This window comes from Uranotaenia lowii, chromosome 2 (genome assembly GCF_029784155.1).
Source record: "Uranotaenia lowii strain MFRU-FL chromosome 2, ASM2978415v1, whole genome shotgun sequence".
NCBI classification, from domain to species: domain Eukaryota; kingdom Metazoa; phylum Arthropoda; class Insecta; order Diptera; family Culicidae; genus Uranotaenia; species Uranotaenia lowii.
This window is the reverse complement of record NC_073692.1, coordinates 137,460,865-137,481,887: the sequence shown is the minus strand read 5'-3', so window position 1 is coordinate 137,481,887 and position 21,023 is coordinate 137,460,865. Positions and strand designations below refer to the sequence as shown.

Here is a 21,023-nt window from a genome sequence, read left to right as displayed (position 1 = left end):
CTTGCGGGTGTATGTACACAGATACAATAGTGATCAACCCGGAGATGTATTTGATCTGGCAGGCAACGGCTTGAATATCCGCTGACAGTGCAATAGGAAATGCTACGGGATTCAGTTCTGAACGAATCGCGATGGCTACGCCCATCGAGTTTCGTCTGTGATCTTTACGAAAAATGGTGTGCTGCGGTAGACTAAAGTTTGTGTGATTGTCGAGATGTGTTTCACTCAAAAGCGAAATATTGATATTGTGTGTATTTATGAGCTGGATTAAAGATGAGCGTTTACTATTTATCCCTCTACAATTCCATTGTAGACATTGCAGAGGAACGGTGGCTGTTAAAGTGCTCGGTGTGGTGTTTTTCATAATCTGAGATTAGCAAAATATCCTTTCATTTTATCACTTACAACATCCGAAATTCTCTCCAAAACCATTTGTTGAATTTTTTGTCGAGTTTCAACATCTTCCTCAGGAACTTCCAGAGCCTCTGCAACGATATCGATGACCTCAGTAGATTCAATCGTCGATCGGATCGAATCGCAAACCCCGTCAGAAATGTTAACTTCAAGTTGGGGAAGCTCATCGTCCGAATCGACATTATGACGACGTTTGCTGGAAGGATTAGACCCATTCTTGTCAACATTACTTGTTTGGCAAGCAACTGCCACGGTGGATTTTGTTGTTGGTTGGGAGATGATAGTTAGTGAGTTTGATGATTCATTTGAAGTTGTTCCACAAAACCAATCGACACGTCCTTGTGAAAAAGTGTCGCGCCGCTCTTTATCGGTTTTCTTTTTTTGAATTATTTTCGGACAAAGCTTGTGATCATTGGCCCGATGGGAGCCCAAACAGTTAACGCACTGGGGCTCACTATTTTCACATGCATGATCTTCACCGCCCACTTGCTCCAAGCATTGGTTACAGCGTTTAGCACTCTTGCATCCTTTTTTATCATGTCCCAAGCGCCAGCAGTTACCACACTGGCGGACAGGATAAATGTACTGCTTAACAGAATAAAGCACTCTATTCAACTCGATGTGAGTAGGTAAACTCTGCCCAGCGAAAGTAAAAATCACCGTAAACAGGGCTTCCTCTTTATCATCAGCTAATTTTCTAAGCACACGACGAGCATGAACTATCTCCGGGTTATCAACTTGATTCGACTTGCGTTTATCGTACGCATTAGCAAACTTCAATTCTTCATCACAAATATCCGGCTCAATATAGGCTACCCCAAGGCACTCCACCAGCCGTTGGGGGATAAAAAAACGCACTTCATTTGAGGTACCGATGCCTGCTATTTCATTAGCAGCATCCCTCGATCGCATCAAAATTTTCATTTTGGTTTTAGAAACCGGCATAGCACGTATAAAATCGTCACCAAATTTCTTCACCAGACTTTTAGCAATCTTCGCAGCAGATATATTTCCGACATTTGTTTCAGCCATAACGAGATATGGCCCAGCATAATTTTCGTGATATTTCCGCACTCGAACTTCATTTTTCGATGACCTTGGTGTATCGTTGTGGGTCATTGCACCGCTCGACAATAGCGTGTGGAAGGAGAGAAGAAAAATAAATTAGATTTCGATTCAGCTCACACACACGATGTGCAACGTACCGTAGTTCAAACGAGACTGAAGTTGTTGTTTTTTGAAGCGTTTAGTGACGGGCGGTAATTGGTGTATAAAAAAAAGTGTGGGTTCCTAATGACCGGTCAAGCACAATTTCTTTGTTTTTAACGCATGTATTGTGTCAAATTTGTAAATTGTAAGAAGCATTTAGTTTGATTATGTTAGAAAATGATGTTTTATCGCTGAAAGTAACCGGTTACTTGAGGTTGTTTGCCGGGAATCATCATTTTGTCAGTCAACGCACTTTGTTAAAATTTGTACTAAATTTGCGGAAAAAAATTCACAAAATGTATTCTCTCAAGATCCAAAATATGGTTTTGACAGCTCGTTGTATGGAAAATACTAAAAAGAACAGTTTCCGTGTTGTTTAGATAGTTTTTGCTTAAGAAAACATTATCGATACCCGAAAAAGTCGAGTGGGCGGTAATAGGGCCAGTTGAACTCCCCAAAGTTTTGTTAATTATTTTGAAAAGCGTACATTTTTCGCATTCCACTAATTTTTTTATTGAAAGTAGAGCAGTTTTGGGATGTATTGGAAAAGAAAGCGAATAAAAATCTGCCGTCGTTTTTTTTATTACACATGTTTGAAGTTGAAAAACCGCTTAACAGGGCGGTAGATGGTGACATGATGGTACATGTAGTTTGAGAATGTCGACCCTCTTATGATATGCTACGAAGAGTTATTTCTTAAATTTTCAGTATAAAAAGAAACGAAGTAAAATCTCTGAGGTTTCAGTTTCTTCGTCCTTTAAGCGTAGGGGAAATTTATTTAAATTACAAAGTGCATGTTTCCATATTCACACATTGCTTGTAATGCTAAACACCTACAGGTATAACCGTGTTATAAATTCGAATGTTTTAAATTAAGTACTTATTGTCCTGAACCTATTATCCAGAATGCTGGGCAGTGTAGTGATCGTGGTCACTACAGGGAGGACATGTTGCGAGAATGCAAGACAACTGTCCTGCAAAATAGCTGTTCGCTGCAAATCCGGTAGGAACGAGACGAGCAGCAAATATGTAAATAATTAGTTTCAGTCAACTTAGAAATAAAACAGAAGAAATATTTGCTTCAAATTTGCTATGCTGTCAAAAACTCACTCGATTATCTAATCCAATCCCACGGGATGCAGCCAAACTCACACCTTATTCCTAATTGATGTGAAAAAACGACTTTTTCTTCTAAAATAGACATTAAAGAAAGACTTTTTGTTCAATGCATGCCATTATTTCATAGTCTGAATTGCGCCTTTAGTTATGCTATGCTTGATTCCTACACTACCTATGAACCTTGAGATTGTTCCACCCCTGCCGTGTTCGTCGATTCGGTAAAAAAGGGAAGAATCCTTTTTATTTGACAGCTCCAGTTCGCTCGCACTGCTCGCATCTCTCACACTCGCATGCAGATTTTCTTTTCAGTCAGTTCAAAAACTCGAAACGCATGTGTTGCCTCCGCCTGTGTGATAAGGGTAGGTCATCGTAAAAGTTTTAGGAAAAAGCACCGGGACGAAAGGAAACATTTTTTTTCTATGCGGATTTGTCTTCTTGTGCAGTGGATATATCTATTTGAGATTAGATTAATATTAGTTCGTTTGACTTATTGATAAGCGGTAGTGGAATTCAAATATCTGGATAGTATTTAAATTTTTTGTTGCTCGCTCCAAAAGAAAGTTTCCTTCATCGATGGACGATTATCGTTTCATCTGTAGTGATTATATAAACCATTTTCCAAAGCTTGTTTAGTTACCTGTGCAGATAGTAAAGTGCAATAGTCAAACATTCTTTGTTCTCGAGATTACAGTGAAAATTTTTTAATATCGATTTCCTTGGCTACTGAGATTACTTGTTGACCTTGAAAATTCTGAAGTCTGTTATTTTTTTTAACGTTATCTACCAGGGAAGAAAGAAAAAGTGCGCTCCAGTTGTTGAAAACTGCGGAAGCTGATCCGGTTTAGAGGTTGAGATACTAATTCCTCGTCTGGTTTGCGATTGCACGGATCCAACTATAGAATGAGGACTACCCAACTAGCACGATATGCTATTCGTTTAAACTACGGACAGGTAAGTCAAATTATTAACGGCGTGTTCGTAAATTGATTTTTTCTATCGAAGTGATTTTTTTTATCGATGCTGGCGTTCGTAAATTCCAAACAAACGTATGCAAAAGCATATGGAAAGTGATTTGACATCTACCAAACAAATCAATCGACTGATGCATCACCCAAAAAAATCAATTTACGAACGCGCCGTAAATAATGTTGTAATCCGTATAAGAAATAAATTTGGTCATTGTTGGTTTGATAAGAACTGAATAAATAGAGGGGGGACATTACAGCAAATTACAGCTCGATTGCCCGATTACTTTCATTCAACAAAATACCTGGCCTCAGATTACAACTTGCTTACGTCGCTAATGTTTTTATTAAATAAGCAATCAAAATACCGACATAATACCATAAGAATAATAATTCTTAAAAACTAATCTTATTTATCAACGAATGAGATGTACTTACTGGAAGAAGAAACTAAAAATATTTAAACCCCTTTTTCAGAAAAGTAGTAAGTAGTCAGCTCATAGTAAAATTGAGTTTAAAATAAAATTCTGATAGGAAGTAACTCAAATATGTTGCATCTACCTATATACTTCAACACGAGAGGCTTGCTTGGTAGATTCGCCTCTAGAACTTTTTGAAGATTCCAGTCTTTATAAAAATCCAAAAAATGCTCCAGTTCAAAATATCGAACTACTATCCTAGTTCCTGTTATCTAAGCTACCTTGCAGACGCATTATAACATTCTTACTGAGTCATAATTACATATTCAGCTTATTTACCTAGTCGAACGCTTTTCCCTGTTTTGTCAGACGTAATCGAAAGTCCTGGTCAAGCGGTTGTCGTTTGTGTATACTGCAAACTGACTTTTGTTTGTGCGCTATTTTTAGAAACCGGGTTTAAGTCGTCAATTTTTTTTCGTTGTATTTTCGGCGACGCCGGCTGGCGCTGAAGCCATACTTTGTTAGTTCCGAAGCTGTGGGTGTTTTTGGAGTTATTTTTTGGCTCAAATCTTAAACTTCTTACACTGTTGCTGAAGTTTTATAATTAGACATCAATTGATTAAAGTTGAGTGTTTTTGTTTCTTATATGTATATCGCGAAACACAAATCTCATTTTCAATTTCGACGGTAAAATGTGCCTTGTGTTCGGGAGAAAACTATGACCTCTTTGACCCGCAGTCTGGGAAATGCGTTTCATCAAACTGAAAACCGCTCAGCTTGGTTAAAATTTTCCCACTTCTTATTTTGCATGTGACATCACAGCTCATTTTCGATGGTAAAGGTTTTAAGTACTTACTTAATTTCATTAATTTTTTGAAGATGTATTTTATGAATCTCATTCATCTGTCCAAACTTATCTATTTTGTTTTTAACATAGGTAGGATTTTGAATTTTGTAATATAACTTAGATATAAAAAAAAGTTTGAACATAAAAAATTTCAATAATTAGTTTAATTTGTATTATTTATAAGTATTGCTTTTTTAAATAATGCCAAATTTCGAAACGACGTTGTCTAAATTATTTTGTTTTGGTTCTTCCACTCTCCGCTTGTATGTTATGATCGAAACAACCGTCGTACGTCGTACGGTTGTAAGAATGTGTGTACGGTTTGAAACATTCCCGCTGATTCACGAAATCATTCTAGCTTCTATCTCTCACCGATCAAACGGGGAAAGACGGGAAGCCCACCCGCTACTAAGTGGCCCTCAGCTTGAACTACAGCATGGACGTCATTCAACTCGCTAACTGACGAGCGCCAGCCAATAACAATAAAAAAAAACAACAATCAAAACCAATTGATAAGAGTGTTGAGAACCGTTTGATTTTGCGTCTTTGATAATGCTTGGGCAAATCAAAATGGGTTGTTAAAGAAATAATAAAAACATTGAAATGTGATTTTTTTAAACATTCCATGTCTTATCTAAATTTAAAATAGGTACCATTTTGTTTCTGTGAATTTGAATTTCTTCAATACCGTCTATTTTACTCAACATTTCATCTTCCTTCCTTACTTACTAACTTATTTAATTACTCAATTATTTACTCACTTCCTTACTCACTTATTTACTTACTTACTGACTAATTTACTCACTTCCCTACTTCCTCACTTTCTATCTTACTTACTTACTTTCTTACTTACTTACTTTCTTACTTACTTACTTACTTACTTACTTACTTACTTACTTACTTACTTACTTACTTACTTACTTACTTACTTACTTACTCACTCACTTACTTACTTACTTACTTACTTACTTACTTACTTACTTACTTACTTACTTACTTACTTACTTACTTACGACCGGAAGAAGAATTCAAATTCGAATAAAAGGCAGTTGGAATTACGCTGTCTAGCAAGCAACATCTCGACTTACATTTATTTAATCCGAATCTTAAGAGTAATTGTTAAAACACTAAATCACTCACTCACTCAATCACTAATACTTAAATACTTACTGACTTACAGGTCGGACTCGATTATCCGGAGACTCGATTATCCGGAGACTCGATTATCCGGAGACTCGATTATCCGGGATTCGATTATTCGAAATTTTAGACTCGATTATCCGGAGTTTAAAAAAAAAAATTTTTTTTAAATTTTTATTTTGATTTTTTAAATAATTTAGTACTATAATTCACAAAATAATATTTTTATCAGCTTTGGACGGAGTTAGGGGGGTCAGGGGCTAGTATAGTAGTTGTACTTTATATTAAAACTCGGTTATCCACAGTGTATTGTTCAAGATCAAACTCATTAACTCTATAATACAAAATAGAAATATGTGGTCAAGCAAGCTCGTAGCTAGGAACAGGAGGTGTAAGAATAAGAGTTGTCAATGTGTTTAACCCTCTACATCCCATGGTAGCACAAGTGATCCACAACATTTGCGTCTTTATCAAGTTTGTAAATCTACTATGATGCAGTCAATAATTGTATAAACTTCCTTGTGTACTCATTGTGCTTGTCTAGAAGCCTTCTTGAAATTTAGATATAGTATCTATTGAAAAACAATCTAGCAACTATTGAAACAATTAAAAAACTTTTTTCAACGAATTACAACTTTTGAGGCCATGGGGGACAACTTTTGTTCAAGCTCTTTCCTTACAAAAGCTTTTTTGTTGTTCAAATATTTAAAAAAAATCGTGGGAAGTAACGGGTTAATTATTCATTATCTAGTTTAATTAATCATCGATTGCCTTCGGTTCAAAATGAGTGGATTTTGAAATGTATTTTAGTTTATTTACAAAGTATGATCAAATGTACAAACGTGAAAGTAGTAAGAAAAAGAGGGTGTCATTTCAGTATGTTCCCCTTTTGATATTCTTTTTTGTAACATTCTCATTTTGGTTAAATAAAATTCATATTTCTTGTCAGGAAACTTCTCTTTTATTTAAGCTTAAAAACAAATTCATTCATTGAATAACGAAGCATGAGTACAAAAATCACTTCCGAGATGTGTCAGGTCAAGGTAAAGTAAAACCAGTTATTGTTTGATATTACATATTTGTTTTTTCTCTTATCACGACTTTACCCCTTTTTCCTATAAAAATGATTTCTGGCTATACGCCACTGCATTTTACAAAAAAAATTACAATTCAACGTCCTCAGACTGGAAATAAAAATATTTTTTTATGATTCGATTATACGGAAGATTCGATTATCCGGAGTGAAAAAAAAATCGATACTCCGGATAATCGAGTCCGACCTGTACTAAGTTATTCTCTTTCTTACTTACTTATTACCCCACTGACTTGATCACATACTTACTTATTTACTCATTCATTTACTTTCTTACCTTTAAAAATAGTTATGTACTTACTTACTTGCTCATTTGCTTTTCTTAAATACTTACTTACTTTATATTTTGCTCACTTACATCTTACTCATTTACTTACTAACTGGCTTACTGATTCGTTCAATATCTACTTACTTACTTACTTACTTACTTATTTACTGACTTATCTATTAACTAACTGTTCGCTTTCCTGCTCACTTCCTTAATTTTTTGCTAACTTAGTTACTTATATAAACTCACTTTCTTATTTAATAATTTCTTACTTTTATACCAATTTTTACTTGTTTACTAATTTTTTACTTGTTTACTTATTTCTTACTTATTCATTAATGTCATACTTATTTATTAATTTCTTGCGTATTTACTAATTTCTTACTTATTTACTAATTTCTTATTTATATGCTTATTTCTTACTTAACACTAAACATACCGGCACTTTGTATGTACCTATTCATACCGCGAGCGGTCAAATGACGGTTTACACTGTTTTCGCTAAAACTTTCTTGTTTCTCGACCGATTTCTTTAAAATTTCTAGTTTTGAAAAGCCTATAATGTGACTCAAATATGTTTCTCAGACAGTTTTCAGTTACAATCAATAATTTCAAAGTTATTTTAAGTCCAAAAAATTTTTTATGAAAAAACATGCTTCAGGAAAATTGCTTTAAATCAGTTATTGAGTGTTCGAAAAAAATTTCACTTAGTGCCTGAGAAAGCTGAAGTTAGAAGCTATATGCTGCACATACGGAAATTTTTATCAAATTTTTTTTAAGATCATGGCCACAAAAAAAGTAAAAAAGTTGTGTAAAACCCGTACTATTCAATCAATCAACCGCCAAAGCTGTTCCTGTTACAGTAGAGAAAATTTAAAAAGTGAATTGGAAAGGGGACGTAATTTGTCACATTTTGGCATCTTTAGATTTCGTGAAATACGAAATACATAATTTATGACGACTTATCAAAGGTAGCTGTTTTTCAAACATTTCATCAATTCGGATTTTTGATACAATTCCTACACCTAAATTCAGCTTTGCACTGGATTTTGAGTATGTTATCGTAAGGTTTAGGCAAAAAAATTATATGCAAAAGAAAGAAAATTTCATACCGGTTCTAGTGGTGTAACTACATTGGCGGTGCGATGCTTGACAAAAACATAATAAATATATGTATTTCTGAAAGTAAAACCAGAAAATTTGAGCGAATGCTCGTTTGTTTTTTCGTTTCCTTTCACCCGTCTTCGTGTGCAAAATAGCTTTGAGATATTACCTACCACCCACTGCGCCCGTCTGCCAAGCATGAATTTGTGCTGACTTCTCAAAATTCAGAAACTACTTCACTGTTTTATTTATCATATTTTTGCTAAGCATTGCACCGCCAATGCAGTTACACCACTAGAACCGGTATGAAATTAGCTTTCTTTTGCATATAGTTTTATCGCCTAAACCTCACGTTAAAGTACTCAAAATTCAATGCAAAGCTGAATTTAGGTGTAGGAATTGTCTCAGAAAATCCAAATTGATAAAATATTCGAAAAACAGCTACCTTTGAAAAGTCGTCATAAATTATGTATTTCGTATTTCACAAAATCTAAAGATGCCAAAATGTGACAAATTACGTCCCCTTTCCAATTCACTTTTTAAATTTTCTCTACTGTAACAGGAACAGCTTTGGCGGTTGATTGATTGAAAAGTACGGGTTTTACACAACTTTTTTACATTTTTTGTGACCATGATCTTAAAAAAAAAATTGATAAAAATTTCCGTATGTGCAGCATATAGCTTCTAACTTCAGCTTTCTCAGGCACTAAGTGAAATTTTTTTCGAACACTCAATAACTGATTTATAGCAATTTTCCTGAAGCATGTTTTTTCATAAAAATTTTTTTGGACTTAAAATAACTTTGAAATTATTGATTGTAGCTGAAAACTGTCTGAGAAACATATTTGAGTCACATTATAGGCTTTTCAAAACTAGAAATTTTAAAGAAATCGGTCGAGAAACAAGAAAGTTTTAGCGAAAACAGTGTAAACCGTCATTTGACCGCTCGCGGTATGAATAGGTATACCACATGCGTTATTCGAAAACCACAACACTTAGAAAAAATTTAAAAACGCAAAAATACTTGCATTTTGAAAATAAAAATAGTCCTGTCGTTAAATTGGCGAAAAAAAAAATTATATTAAGCGTAATCATCCTTCAAAGTTTAAAAACCGTCATTTGACCGCCTCCGGTACGTTTAGTGTTAATAACAAATTTCTTACTTACTTGCTTACTTAAATTTAATTGCTTTTTGATTTTTTTCTTTTTTATTTACCTATTATGGAAAACATTTTAATTCTAAAAAACACTTTAAACAGTCATATGTTTTGTGTAACATTTATTGAACACATGATGCTTTATAAAGCACTATTCTGAAGTCTTCACTAAAGAACAAATTAAATTTTTTTCTGTGTATTTCATAGTTTCTTAAACGGTTTAGAATTTCAAATAAAATATTCTCTCATGTGTAGTTGCATCTTGATTATTAGGCTATCTCCATTTATAATTGTAGATGTATACAAACCTGCCTGAAACTATACCTAATAATTAATATTATTTTGCAATGAGTTTTTCAAGTTGTTACCACTTACCATACTGACTGGACCCTCGATTTCGTTTGTTAGATAATTTTTCCAACAGTACGCAATATCGATTCCAGAGTGCGCATCGATCAATTTGAAGAAATACTATCCCAGTTAGAAAGTTCCACCCAACTTTCGAAAAAAAAATTGGCAATTGAGACGATAAAATTGGGCTAAACAGGTCAAATTTTCCTACAGGGCATTTGTATCGGAAAAATAGTACACATCAAATTTTGCTGGTTTTTGTCCCGCTGACTTTACAGCAATTTGAATTGCTGGAAAAATCAGCAAACATTAATGCTGGATTCCAGCAATTCAAATTGCTGGAAATCAGCAATCCAGATTGCTGGAAACCAGCTATTTCTTTCAAAACATTCGGCTGTATTTGGTATCAAATTTATATTTCAATTCGAAATTGAATATTGAATACTGCAATGATGATGATGAGCAATAAATAAGAATTATTTTCTTCCATTTTTTTTTAATTATATAGGTATATTTACTTCCAAAACTATATATTTTTTCAATATACCAGCACCTGCTCTGCTCTGGTGTGGCAGCTTTGTGCCAAAGTGTTGACCATCTGAAATAGAGTTTGGATTAGTATCTCTCATGAAATATCTATCTATCCAATAAAAACTCACCCTTGACTTGATGTCTGCAGACCATGGTTGCTATAATGAAGAGGAAAATAAGAATAATTGATTAATTTATTCAAAGTTTGTGAAATAAATTCTCACCCTTTTCAGCGTACGAAAACAAACAGACTCCAATTTGACAACTCGATTGATGATTTTCCAGCAAACTAGAACAATTGCTGGAAAGTCCAGCAATTTGAAACCCGATTGCTGGGTTTGCAGCAAAAAGACAAGAACACAACCGAATGTTGAAAAATCCAGCAATCAGAAAACCGATTGCTGGTTCCCAGCAATAAATTGGATTGCTGAACGTTTCCAGCATTTTTTTTTTGCTGGAAATCGAGGCAAAAATTTACTGTGTAGGTTCGCCACCTACCATCGGTATTGCGAACCTGCTAAATGTGACGAAAAAAATTAGCCAGAAAATGATCGAATTTTTGTTCTAAGTGTCCTGTCAGTATGATCAGTGTTGTTACGTTACCTGAAATAAAGGTATTGTCAGTTTGTGGATCATTTTCCTAATTTTAGGTTGCCTATACAACCTGCGTTATTTGTCATTAAACAGAATATTTATGTATGACAACCCGTTACTGCCTTTAAAAAAAATGTAAGGTATATGTTAAATTGATACTTAAGCCAAATTCCACTCAATTTTCTCATTTCGAGCTGTCTTTTCAATGCTCCTATAATGTTAATTAATATGTTCAAATTGATGAATTATATTAAGTTTCAATTTTTTTTATTATTCACCTCAAGCGGTTTTCACAACTCGATTCATTTTTTTAATTTTTATCTCAAGCTTTCCTTTCGTCTAGATTGATTTGCTCGTTGTTCTTATTCTAAGTCTGTCCTCTCAGCTCGCCTTTTAATCTCAAACTGTCCTCTCAATTCCAATTTGAAGCTAATCAACTCGCTTAAAATTTTAGTAAAAATAATCAGGCTATTTTCTACAATTTCCAGTAGTCTTCTCAACTCACTTGAAATTTTCGTCAATAGCTCAAGCGGGCTTCTCAACTCGCCTTCCAATTTCAAGCTGTCCCCTCATCTCGCTTAAAATTTTAAAAATAACGCCCAGTCTGTTCTCTAAACTCGCTTTCTAATTCCATTCAAGCTGTCCTCTCAACTCGTAACTCTAAATGAACAGTCTAAGCGTTCACTCAACTGGCCTTCCACTTTCAAGCTGTCCCTCAACCTGCTTGAAATTTGCGTCCTCTAAACTCGCCTTCCAGTTTTAAGCGGCCCTCTCAACTCGATTAACATTTTACTAATACCGCTCAGGCTGTCATCTCAAGTTGCCTGTCAATTTCAAGCTGTTCTCTCAACTCGAAATTCTAAATAATGCTCGAGTTGTCTTCTCAACTCGCATTTCGATATCAAGCCGTTTTCTTAGCTTGCTTGAATTTCACTTCAATATTCTCAGGCAGTCCTCCCAACTCACCTTCCAATTTCAAGCTGTCAACTCGTTTCAAATTCTAATCAAAGCGCTCAGGCTGTTCGCCCAATTCGTCTTTCAATTTCAAGCTGAGGGGACTCGCTGAAAATTCGCGTCAATATGCTTAGGCGATTCGCTTGTCATGATTATTTTTCGTCTTATAAGCCTTTTTGTAATGCAGCCATTCGGCTCGGTATTAAAATGGTTAATCTTTTTCACTAACAAATGTTTAAACATAACAAAAAATAAATAGTCCGAATTTTTTCTAATCATTGTTTAACGTCACAAAAGGGCGAACACGAAATTATTGCGACACATTCAACAGGGCATAACTTTTTTACCATTGGGTAAAAATCAACCAAATTTTGCACACTTGCTCATTGATGTGTATTGTTTACATGCTGTCAAACTCAAAGTCGTGTTTTTCGATTCAACGAAAAACAAATTCTTTCCAAACATCTGGAATTTTCTGACCTGTCGCACCGGCAGTTGAGAAAAATATTGTACATTCACCATTGAACCGTCTCCAGACTGTTGAAGCGGTTCAAGGAGCAGTTGACGTTGAACCACAGCAAAGGAGTTGGAAGAAAACCGGGATCGGACAACAAAAAGACGGAGGGAAAGGTGGAGCGGAACGGTGAACGTCTCAAGTCGTGATTTGGTTAAAAAGATCGGCATGTTGCAGAGCTACGTCCAGAATGCAGAGAAGAGAGCTGGACTACATACATACAAGGTAGAGAACTTCCCAAATCGCGATGAGCGGCAACAATCGACGGCTAAAACTCGGGCACGGAAGCTCTACGAGAAGATGCTGACAAAATATGGCTGCTGTGTGATGGACGATGAAACGTATATAAAAGCCCATTTTAAGCTAATTCCGGGGTTGGAGTTTTTCACCGGCAAGAGCAAGTTCGATGTGGACGACAAATTTAAGAAGAAGAAAATGTCGAAGTTCGCCTCCAAATATCTCGTCAGGCAGGCCATCTGCTCTTGCGGACTGAGGAGTGAGCCTTTCGTGACAAAGGGCGCAGTAAATGGCGAGATCTACAAAACTGAGTGCCTCGAGAAGCCCTTTTTTCCGTTTTTGCAGCAGCACGACGAAGCTCCGCTATTTTGGCCAGATTTGGCATCATGCCACTTTTCTGAAATTATCCTGGAGTGGTAAGAGGCCAATTCTATCTATTTTGTTCCAAAGGACATAAACCTGTCAAACCGTCCGGAACTGTGCCCTGAGGAGCAGTACTGGGCAATAATATAGCGGGAACTTCGGAAGAGCGAGAAGACATTCAAAGACGAGGGAACATGTTAAGAAAATGGGAAAAAACTGAAAAACAGGTAATGGATGACACTGTAAAGATTTTGATGGAGGACATCGAGCGAAAATGCGTTCAATTTTGCACTCAAGGCTCCATCGACTAATTTGATTTTTGAAATAAATGTTTGTATAAAACTACCCTGAAATTTTGGTTTGATTCTAAACATTATAAGAAAATCGGCAGAACATTTTCGGTGTCGCAATAATTTCGTGTTCGCCCTTTAGGTATTGCCGATTTTACACTTCAGCTTGTTACTATTTCGTCAGTATCTTGAAAAGTGTTTATGTTGGGCTCTTATAAAAATACCCTTACGACAGCAAATGCTTTATAAGTTTTTTTTGTAAAAGATTAGCATTTCCTTATTATACCTGCTGAAAATTGAGTTGCTTCATAATTTCTCACTTACGCAATATTCATTTGTCTTAAAAATAATAAATTAGTAAATTCGTTCTTTCTCAATACAGACAAGATATGAAGTTTTCTATAGCAATATGGCTGTATTTTACCGGAGTGTTCAAACAGTAAAATTCGTAGGAAGAACTACATGAAGATTTTTTTTTTCAAATTTTGGCCACAATTTTTAAAAACAGTTTCAAGATTACCTTAATTCTTCCCCAGAGAAATTTTGACAGATGAATACTTTTCAATGCATCCTCATAGTAGGCGGAATAGTTTTTATTTTTCCACATAAATTCAAACGATCATTCTTATTCTGTTCGTATCAGAATTAATTGAATGATCACGATTGTAAATACCCGTAGAGTAGACAACGAACAGACGAGAGCCATTAAGAAGAACAGATTTTTTCGCTCTATCTCTCTTCCCTCCTGTCCAATCAATTTGGAGTTGTGATAAGAATTAATATCAGACGTGATTTCTTTATTTCGTCTCACGTACCAAACGGGTTCTTTGTATGGAATTGTTGTTTGTTTGATTTTATGATCAGCAAACTCTGGTGACCTTGGTAGGTTGGGTAGCTGTTAAAAAAAATTATTAGCAACAGAATCCAGAAACTTTTCTCAGTTAGCTTATAGTGCCAAAAATAAGAAAGATATTTCTAGTGTAAGTTTACTTATATTGGCTAGCGTAGTCTGGAGTTTCGCAAAATTTAGTCAATAGCGTCTCTATCATAACTCAACCGGAGAATCATTTAGAGTTCTCAGCTTCTTGGAAAAATCTTCTCGAAGAATTTACGAAACAAAAGAGGGGAGCCGTCATCAATGTTACACGTGATTGAGCATTGCTTGATTACGGCCACGGGCACCTTAAGGTGTTATCTCTTAATTTTAGCAACATTTTGTCTTATCAATCCCAACTGCGGAATGTTGTTCTGTATTATACTGGATCTTTGGAGCAGCTGAGAGTTTTTATTGATTTAAAAAACGAATAGGAATGCTGTGAAGGTTTTCCATAAAATGTACTCTAAGTTTTTTTTTCTCAATAAGTCGTTTAAAAAATAGTTCTAAGTTAAAATAAGAAATAGCCTAGCATTAATCAATACGTCATTCGTTTATTTTTTTTTATCAAACCTTAATTGCAGGTGAATGAATTTGCCGGTCAGAAGTCATCCGATCGTACTGCAGTCCGTTCGGCAGCTTTGCTAGCGGCCCTCGGAATCGGCCTGTCCTCGTTCAGTATGAAACAAATGCTCACCAAGCAGACGGCAAAGAGAAAGTTCTAGACAACCCCTTCGCACGGACTTCAACAACAATTGACAATGGGACGAAATACTTTGGAAATCATTAAAAAAAAAACTGCAACTGATCTTTAAATGTAACTAGGAAGGACAAAAATCAGCGCCAGGTCTGTGAGTGTATGCTAGCAAAGATGTGTTGAGAGTATGAGATTGTGCTGTCCGGTTATATGAGTACGAATGGTTTTTACGGGCGTTATTTCCAAACTTTTTCTCAGTTATAGTTGATTTTTGGTAACGTCAATCAGTGATTATATGTAGAGAGTTTACGAAAAGATGTTATTCCGGTGCAATTTATCTGCTCCGAAATAATACATTAGTTCCTCTTGTTCGCTCTAGCTTGGCTTCTTTACTTTCAACCATCGTCTCAAGAGATAGTTTCAGAATATTGTTCAGTTTTTTTAAATCATTTGTAACTATTTGCAACGTGGTTTCAATTCCTACAACTCTCTGATTCCTACACAAATCTAGGGTATGTTTTATTTCTTAAGCATTTTCATTTCACATTTAGAATACATGCATCCGTAATCATTCATTCTATTGTGTTGATAATTCGTTTTTATACAGTTTCTATACCGAAATAAAAGCGTAACCATTGTTTTGCCAACATATTTTTAGAATATTTTATATAATTTAAACTAGTTTTAAAATCATGATCTTATGAAAAAAAAAAGTTGTGTGTAAGAAAGTCCACAATCGATAAAAATTGTTAAGTAAGATAATGGTTACGTCATTTTTTTTCGTTGCTCTGGACTCTTGAGTTAGTTGATCGTGAAGATTTAGTGCGATGAGAGCATTCGTTTTCTAGTGAAAAGTGAGGAACTTGAAAGATTCAATGAAAGCCATCTTGAATGTAATGATAAAGTTGCGTTTTATTTGATCCGAAATCATCCTTTGCAGATTAATGAACTTATTATTGAATAAAGATTGTTACAGTAGGCATTTTAGGTTGAAATATTCCAGTTCAGTCATTTGGTTTTGAGAAATTTATTAGTGTTTCTTTTAGTTTCACATATTCACAAGTAAGTGTTCTTCAAAATTGTACTTATCTACAAATGTTTTCGCCCATTTCATTAAACATATTTGTTGGTTCTCCTGATTCTTTTTTAACTTGCTTTATGGCTATTTAGTTGAAATATTTTCGAGACTTACTTCGTTAAACCATTAGATAAAGTTTCATCATTTTCTGATGGTTTTCACCAAATTGCCCGACCGTTGAAAAAATGCAATTTTGTTTTGGTCATAACTTAGTTGTCTTACAAGTTATTGCAGATCGGATTGGCTTATTTGCAAGCTTATTAAGGCCATAACAAATTTCAAATCCTTCTCGTGTCACTCGGAGTCGGAACATCGCAAGGGGGGGACAATAAAAAATAATGCGAAAAACAAATAAATTGGAATAAGTTGCACGAAAGCTTGTAGGCAACTAAGTTGGATACTGTATCATTGCACAAAACCTATAAATCAAGTAATTTTTTATCGAATAATTAAATAAAATCAAGAATACAAAAGGTGAAAAACCTTCCATCGTCCAAAATTTGTATTTTGGTCTTGTAATATTTCGGATATTTGAATATTTTGTCGAAAATTACATAAAATACTTCAAACTTTATTTATTTCCCCTTTCGGTTTTTTTGAAAATTTGAAAGGGGGGGGGGGGGCAAAAGAAGAAATTGATATTTGTTCCACCCTAACTGACCTTAATCTAGAAGGCTTAATTCAAAAAATATATCACAGATGATTATAACGTTAATTAAAATTGGAACATTAGTGTTTAACACGTTCGTCGCCATGGCACCCATATTCGGGTGACGGGTGTATTTCCTGTGAAGGGGGGGGGGGGGGGGGGCGCTACGTCACATCAAAAAGCGGGTGAGGCTCTCTTAATCAAGTTAGCTGCTCAGTTTAGCCACACGTTGCCAATCTGGGAACTCTCCCTCTTTTCTTTCTCGCTCCCAGAATTTCTATGGGCCCGTCTAGTAAAACTACCTAAATGAGCGTGGCGACGAACGTGTTAAATGAGTATGAAGTTGTGATAACATAAATCATATAATTTTAAGATTTTTACTTTTCATAACTATTTCATAAGTAAGTGCAGGTCATAAGCTTTCAAATAAGCTCAACCAATCTGTAATAACTTGTAAGACAACTTAGTTATGATTAAAACAAAATTGCATTTTTTTTTTTTTCAATAGTCGGGCTATTTGGTGAAAACCATCAGAAAATGATGAAACTTTATCTAAAGGTTTAATGAATAAGTCTCCAAAAATATTTCAACTGAATATCCAGAAAGCAAGTTCAACTCATAAGCTTCCAAATCAGGTTACTAGATAAACCAGAGATGTTAAAATCGCGAGTCTACATACTCGCACTTTGCCCTTCTTTGCAGAACGATTTTATTTCGTTAAACTCAATCTGCAATGATGCTATCTAAAGTTCAACTCGGAAAGCATCAGGAAGTAAGCTTCGGGTAAACTCGGCAGGAGTAAACAGCAATCGGGGGAGAAACATCAGCGAAGCAAACGAACAGTTCAGCGAATTAAAGAAAAAATCGTTTTCGTTCGGCAGCCGAACACATCAATCGGACAACGCATGGGGGCGTGGCTAAAAGTGATAGATACAAGGGAACGGGAAACGAGCGAGAGAAGGGTGCGAGGAATGTTAACTCGGTCCGTCGGGCAACGATCGCTCGTGAGCATTCGTGTACGGTAAGCTTCGTTCTGTTGTTTCATTGGTGTGATTTTATTCCTGCGAGGAGGGGAAAACATCAACTCGGAACTGTTCTCTTTGTTTTGTGTGCAATCACGTCATGATTGGAACGAAGATAAAATCAATCTGCATACAACAAGTTAAACTCGGAAAAAATCAGCCGAATGATTCTTTCCGAGGCGAGTTTAAACACCGCTGAGATAAACAAGACGTTGTTTGACAAAAGAGATAAGCGTGAAATAGAAATGCATGTTTTGGAAGACTGATCCCAAACTTTTGGCCGTTACACCTTACTACGAGGTGATCCCAAGCTGTAGGACGATGACTTAAGTAGGTAGTTATTTTATTTATTTTAAGTATATTGCAAATTGTTTGCCCAAAATTAAACAAATGTGTTTTGATAAGTATAAAAAAAAGGATTCGAATGCAACTTGAATTTGAAATTTGGTCCACTCCACCCTGAGATGATCGGGTTTGCATTTTAAGTTCAGTTTTTGGAAGATGGGGATTTTTTTTTATTATCTGACGGGTTTGCGCCGGGGGTCTTCAGATTTTTCCCAAAATTGAAAATTTGGTTCATTTTTGCGACTTAAAAACACATGTATTTTTTCAGATTTCTCACATTTTTATTTTTTGAGTTAGCTTCGGTTAAATTTTTTTGTAAATAAAAAATAACCATTTTTCAAAGCTACATAACTCTGTTATTTTTCAACGGAAATTGAAAAATAGCACATCAAAATGCATTAAAATTTTATCAGCTTTCCAAATAAAATAGTTGCAAAAAATTAAATAATGACCTTCAACATGAAAAGCTGTAAATAAACTTTAAATGGCGTCTAAAAGTACCGTCTGCACCACCGAATATTTTGCAAAAAATACCATTGAATAGCTCGATTTATGATGCAACTTTCATCTGAAGACACCAAAGTGGGCCATTAACACCTTGAAGAGTTATGAAAGAAATAATGACAACAAATCTCTATTTTTGCATCAGAAACAAACAATGGTCGAACAACTGCACTCACATAAGGAGATAGCAAGCACTTCTAACAACATGGAAACAAAAGAACTTATCAAAGCAGGTAAAGAACACTATTTTTTCGTCCTTTTCAGACTGCCCCTACTCGCATAACAGTCCCGTATGAATTTTTGTCATTTTAGGTCAACATAAGACTTCAAAATAAAACACTAAAAAAAGAGGGTTTTGTTCTAGAAATTTCAAAAAAAAAAAATAACAATTCGTGGCTGTCCTATATGAAATATACCTGAATAACAGTCCTATACGTGAAATACCACGGATTTGGTTACTTTTCAATGCTTCTTTCGGTGAAATAGTATTTGGTTTATTGCTTTGAATCATTTAAACATTTTTTAACTCACTTGATGTCGAATGATGCACACTAGTTTTCGAAGGCAGGTCTGACTTTCTTAAAAATGACTTACTGAGCGTAAAACAATCGGATGCAATCAAAAATCGTAAAAAGATTCAACTTACAATGTGGAATTCACGATATTTTTTCCAAAATTATGTTTCTTTTTCTGACAACTGCATTTAGAAGTTAAAAAATGATTAGATGTAAGTCTTAGAAAGTAGCTTGGTGAGAAAAACTTATTCTGTTTGGGACTGTTATGCGAGAAGATTTGAAAAAGGTTTCAAATATGGTCGACTAATAGTCCCATAATGAATAAAAATGGTGCTCTCGACCTTACCAATAACCCGATTTCGAAAATTTCAGGTCTAAAGATTTATTATGACAACCTAGAAACGATTTTGGTTTATGCTGAAAGTGGTAGTCACAATTTAAAAATATATTCCAAAACAGAAAAAAAACTGATTTTCTCGCTTGCTTGTTTTTGCATATGGGACTGTTATGAAAGTAGGGGCGGGTAGGTTGACTTCTTGTTATATCCAAAAATCTAATAACGTATTCGTTTATACCCAGTTTTGCACCAGGTCACAACAAGTTATGCACATTATACTGTCATTTTTAGAAGTTTATGCGCTAAGTTTTGCATCCGTAATTCCCCAGATTTGATTTAAAATGGACGGTGGAACACTGAAGATTCATTTGTGAGCGATCGAGGTAGCAAAACACTGAAGACGAATTATGTTCGTTCTAGTATGGTAAATCACAAAACTGGGCGTATGTAGAAAACGAATACGGTAAAAGTATCATATTTTCATCATTTTACAGCCTGGGCTGGCCATACTGAGCTCTTTGATTATTTCTACAACATTTGTGCCACTTTCTCATACTTTTTTGATCAATGGGAAATGATTTTGGTGTCCAGTGCTTAGCTCCCGATATAAAAACTATGTAAAGCACGTCTATATTTCATTTTTTAATCACATTTTTGTGATCCCAAACACAGGTACTGAACCTTCTACTATTGGCATTGATTATGCTCCACAAAGTTAATAAGTTATATAGTATATGACCAGGTTGTAAAAGCAACATTCCTATTATTAGTCACATCACATTAACAATACGATACTAAGAATTTTGGTTAAAATTTAAAGTCAGTTTTGCTGCAAACACTCTACAAAGCACGAAAAAGTAGTGTTTTTTACCTGCTTTGGTAAGTTCTTTTTTTTCCATGTTGTTAGAAGTGCTGGCTATCTCCATATGGGAGTGCAGTTGTTCGACCATTGTTTGTTTTCTATGCAGAAAAAGAGATTTATTGCCATTATTTCTTTCATAACTCTTCAAGGTGTTAATGGCCCACTTTGGTGTCTTCAGATGAAAGTTGCATCATAAATCGAGCTATTCAATGGTATTTTTTGCAAAATATTCGGTGGTGCAGACGGTACTTTTAGACGCCATTTAAAGCTTATTTACAGCTTTTCATGTTGAAGTTCATTATTTAATTTTTTGCAACTATTTTATTTGGAAAGCTGATAAAATTTTAATGCATTTTGATGTGCTATTTTTCAATTTCCGTTGAAAAATAACAGAGTTATGTAGCTTTGAAAAATGGTTATTTTTTATTTACAAAAAAATCTAACCGAAGCTAACTCAAAAAATAAAAATGTTAGAAATCTGAAAAAATACATGTGTTTTTAAGTCGCAAAAATGAACCAAATTTTCAATTTTGAGGAAAATCTGAAGACCCCCGGCGCAAATTGTCAGATA

The 21,023-nt window shown here is 35.0% G+C and overlaps 1 long non-coding RNA gene across 1 annotated transcript; it reads left to right on the top strand.

The window, feature by feature from the left end:
• Positions 1-2,986: 2,986 nt before the first annotated feature.
• Positions 2,987-16,044, top strand: LOC129747500 (uncharacterized). Its single transcript, XR_008737513.1, has 3 exons — positions 2,987-3,101; positions 3,530-3,693; positions 15,028-16,044. It is a non-coding gene; the product is annotated as an uncharacterized LOC129747500 (long non-coding RNA).
• The last annotated feature ends 4,979 nt before the right edge of the window (positions 16,045-21,023 follow it).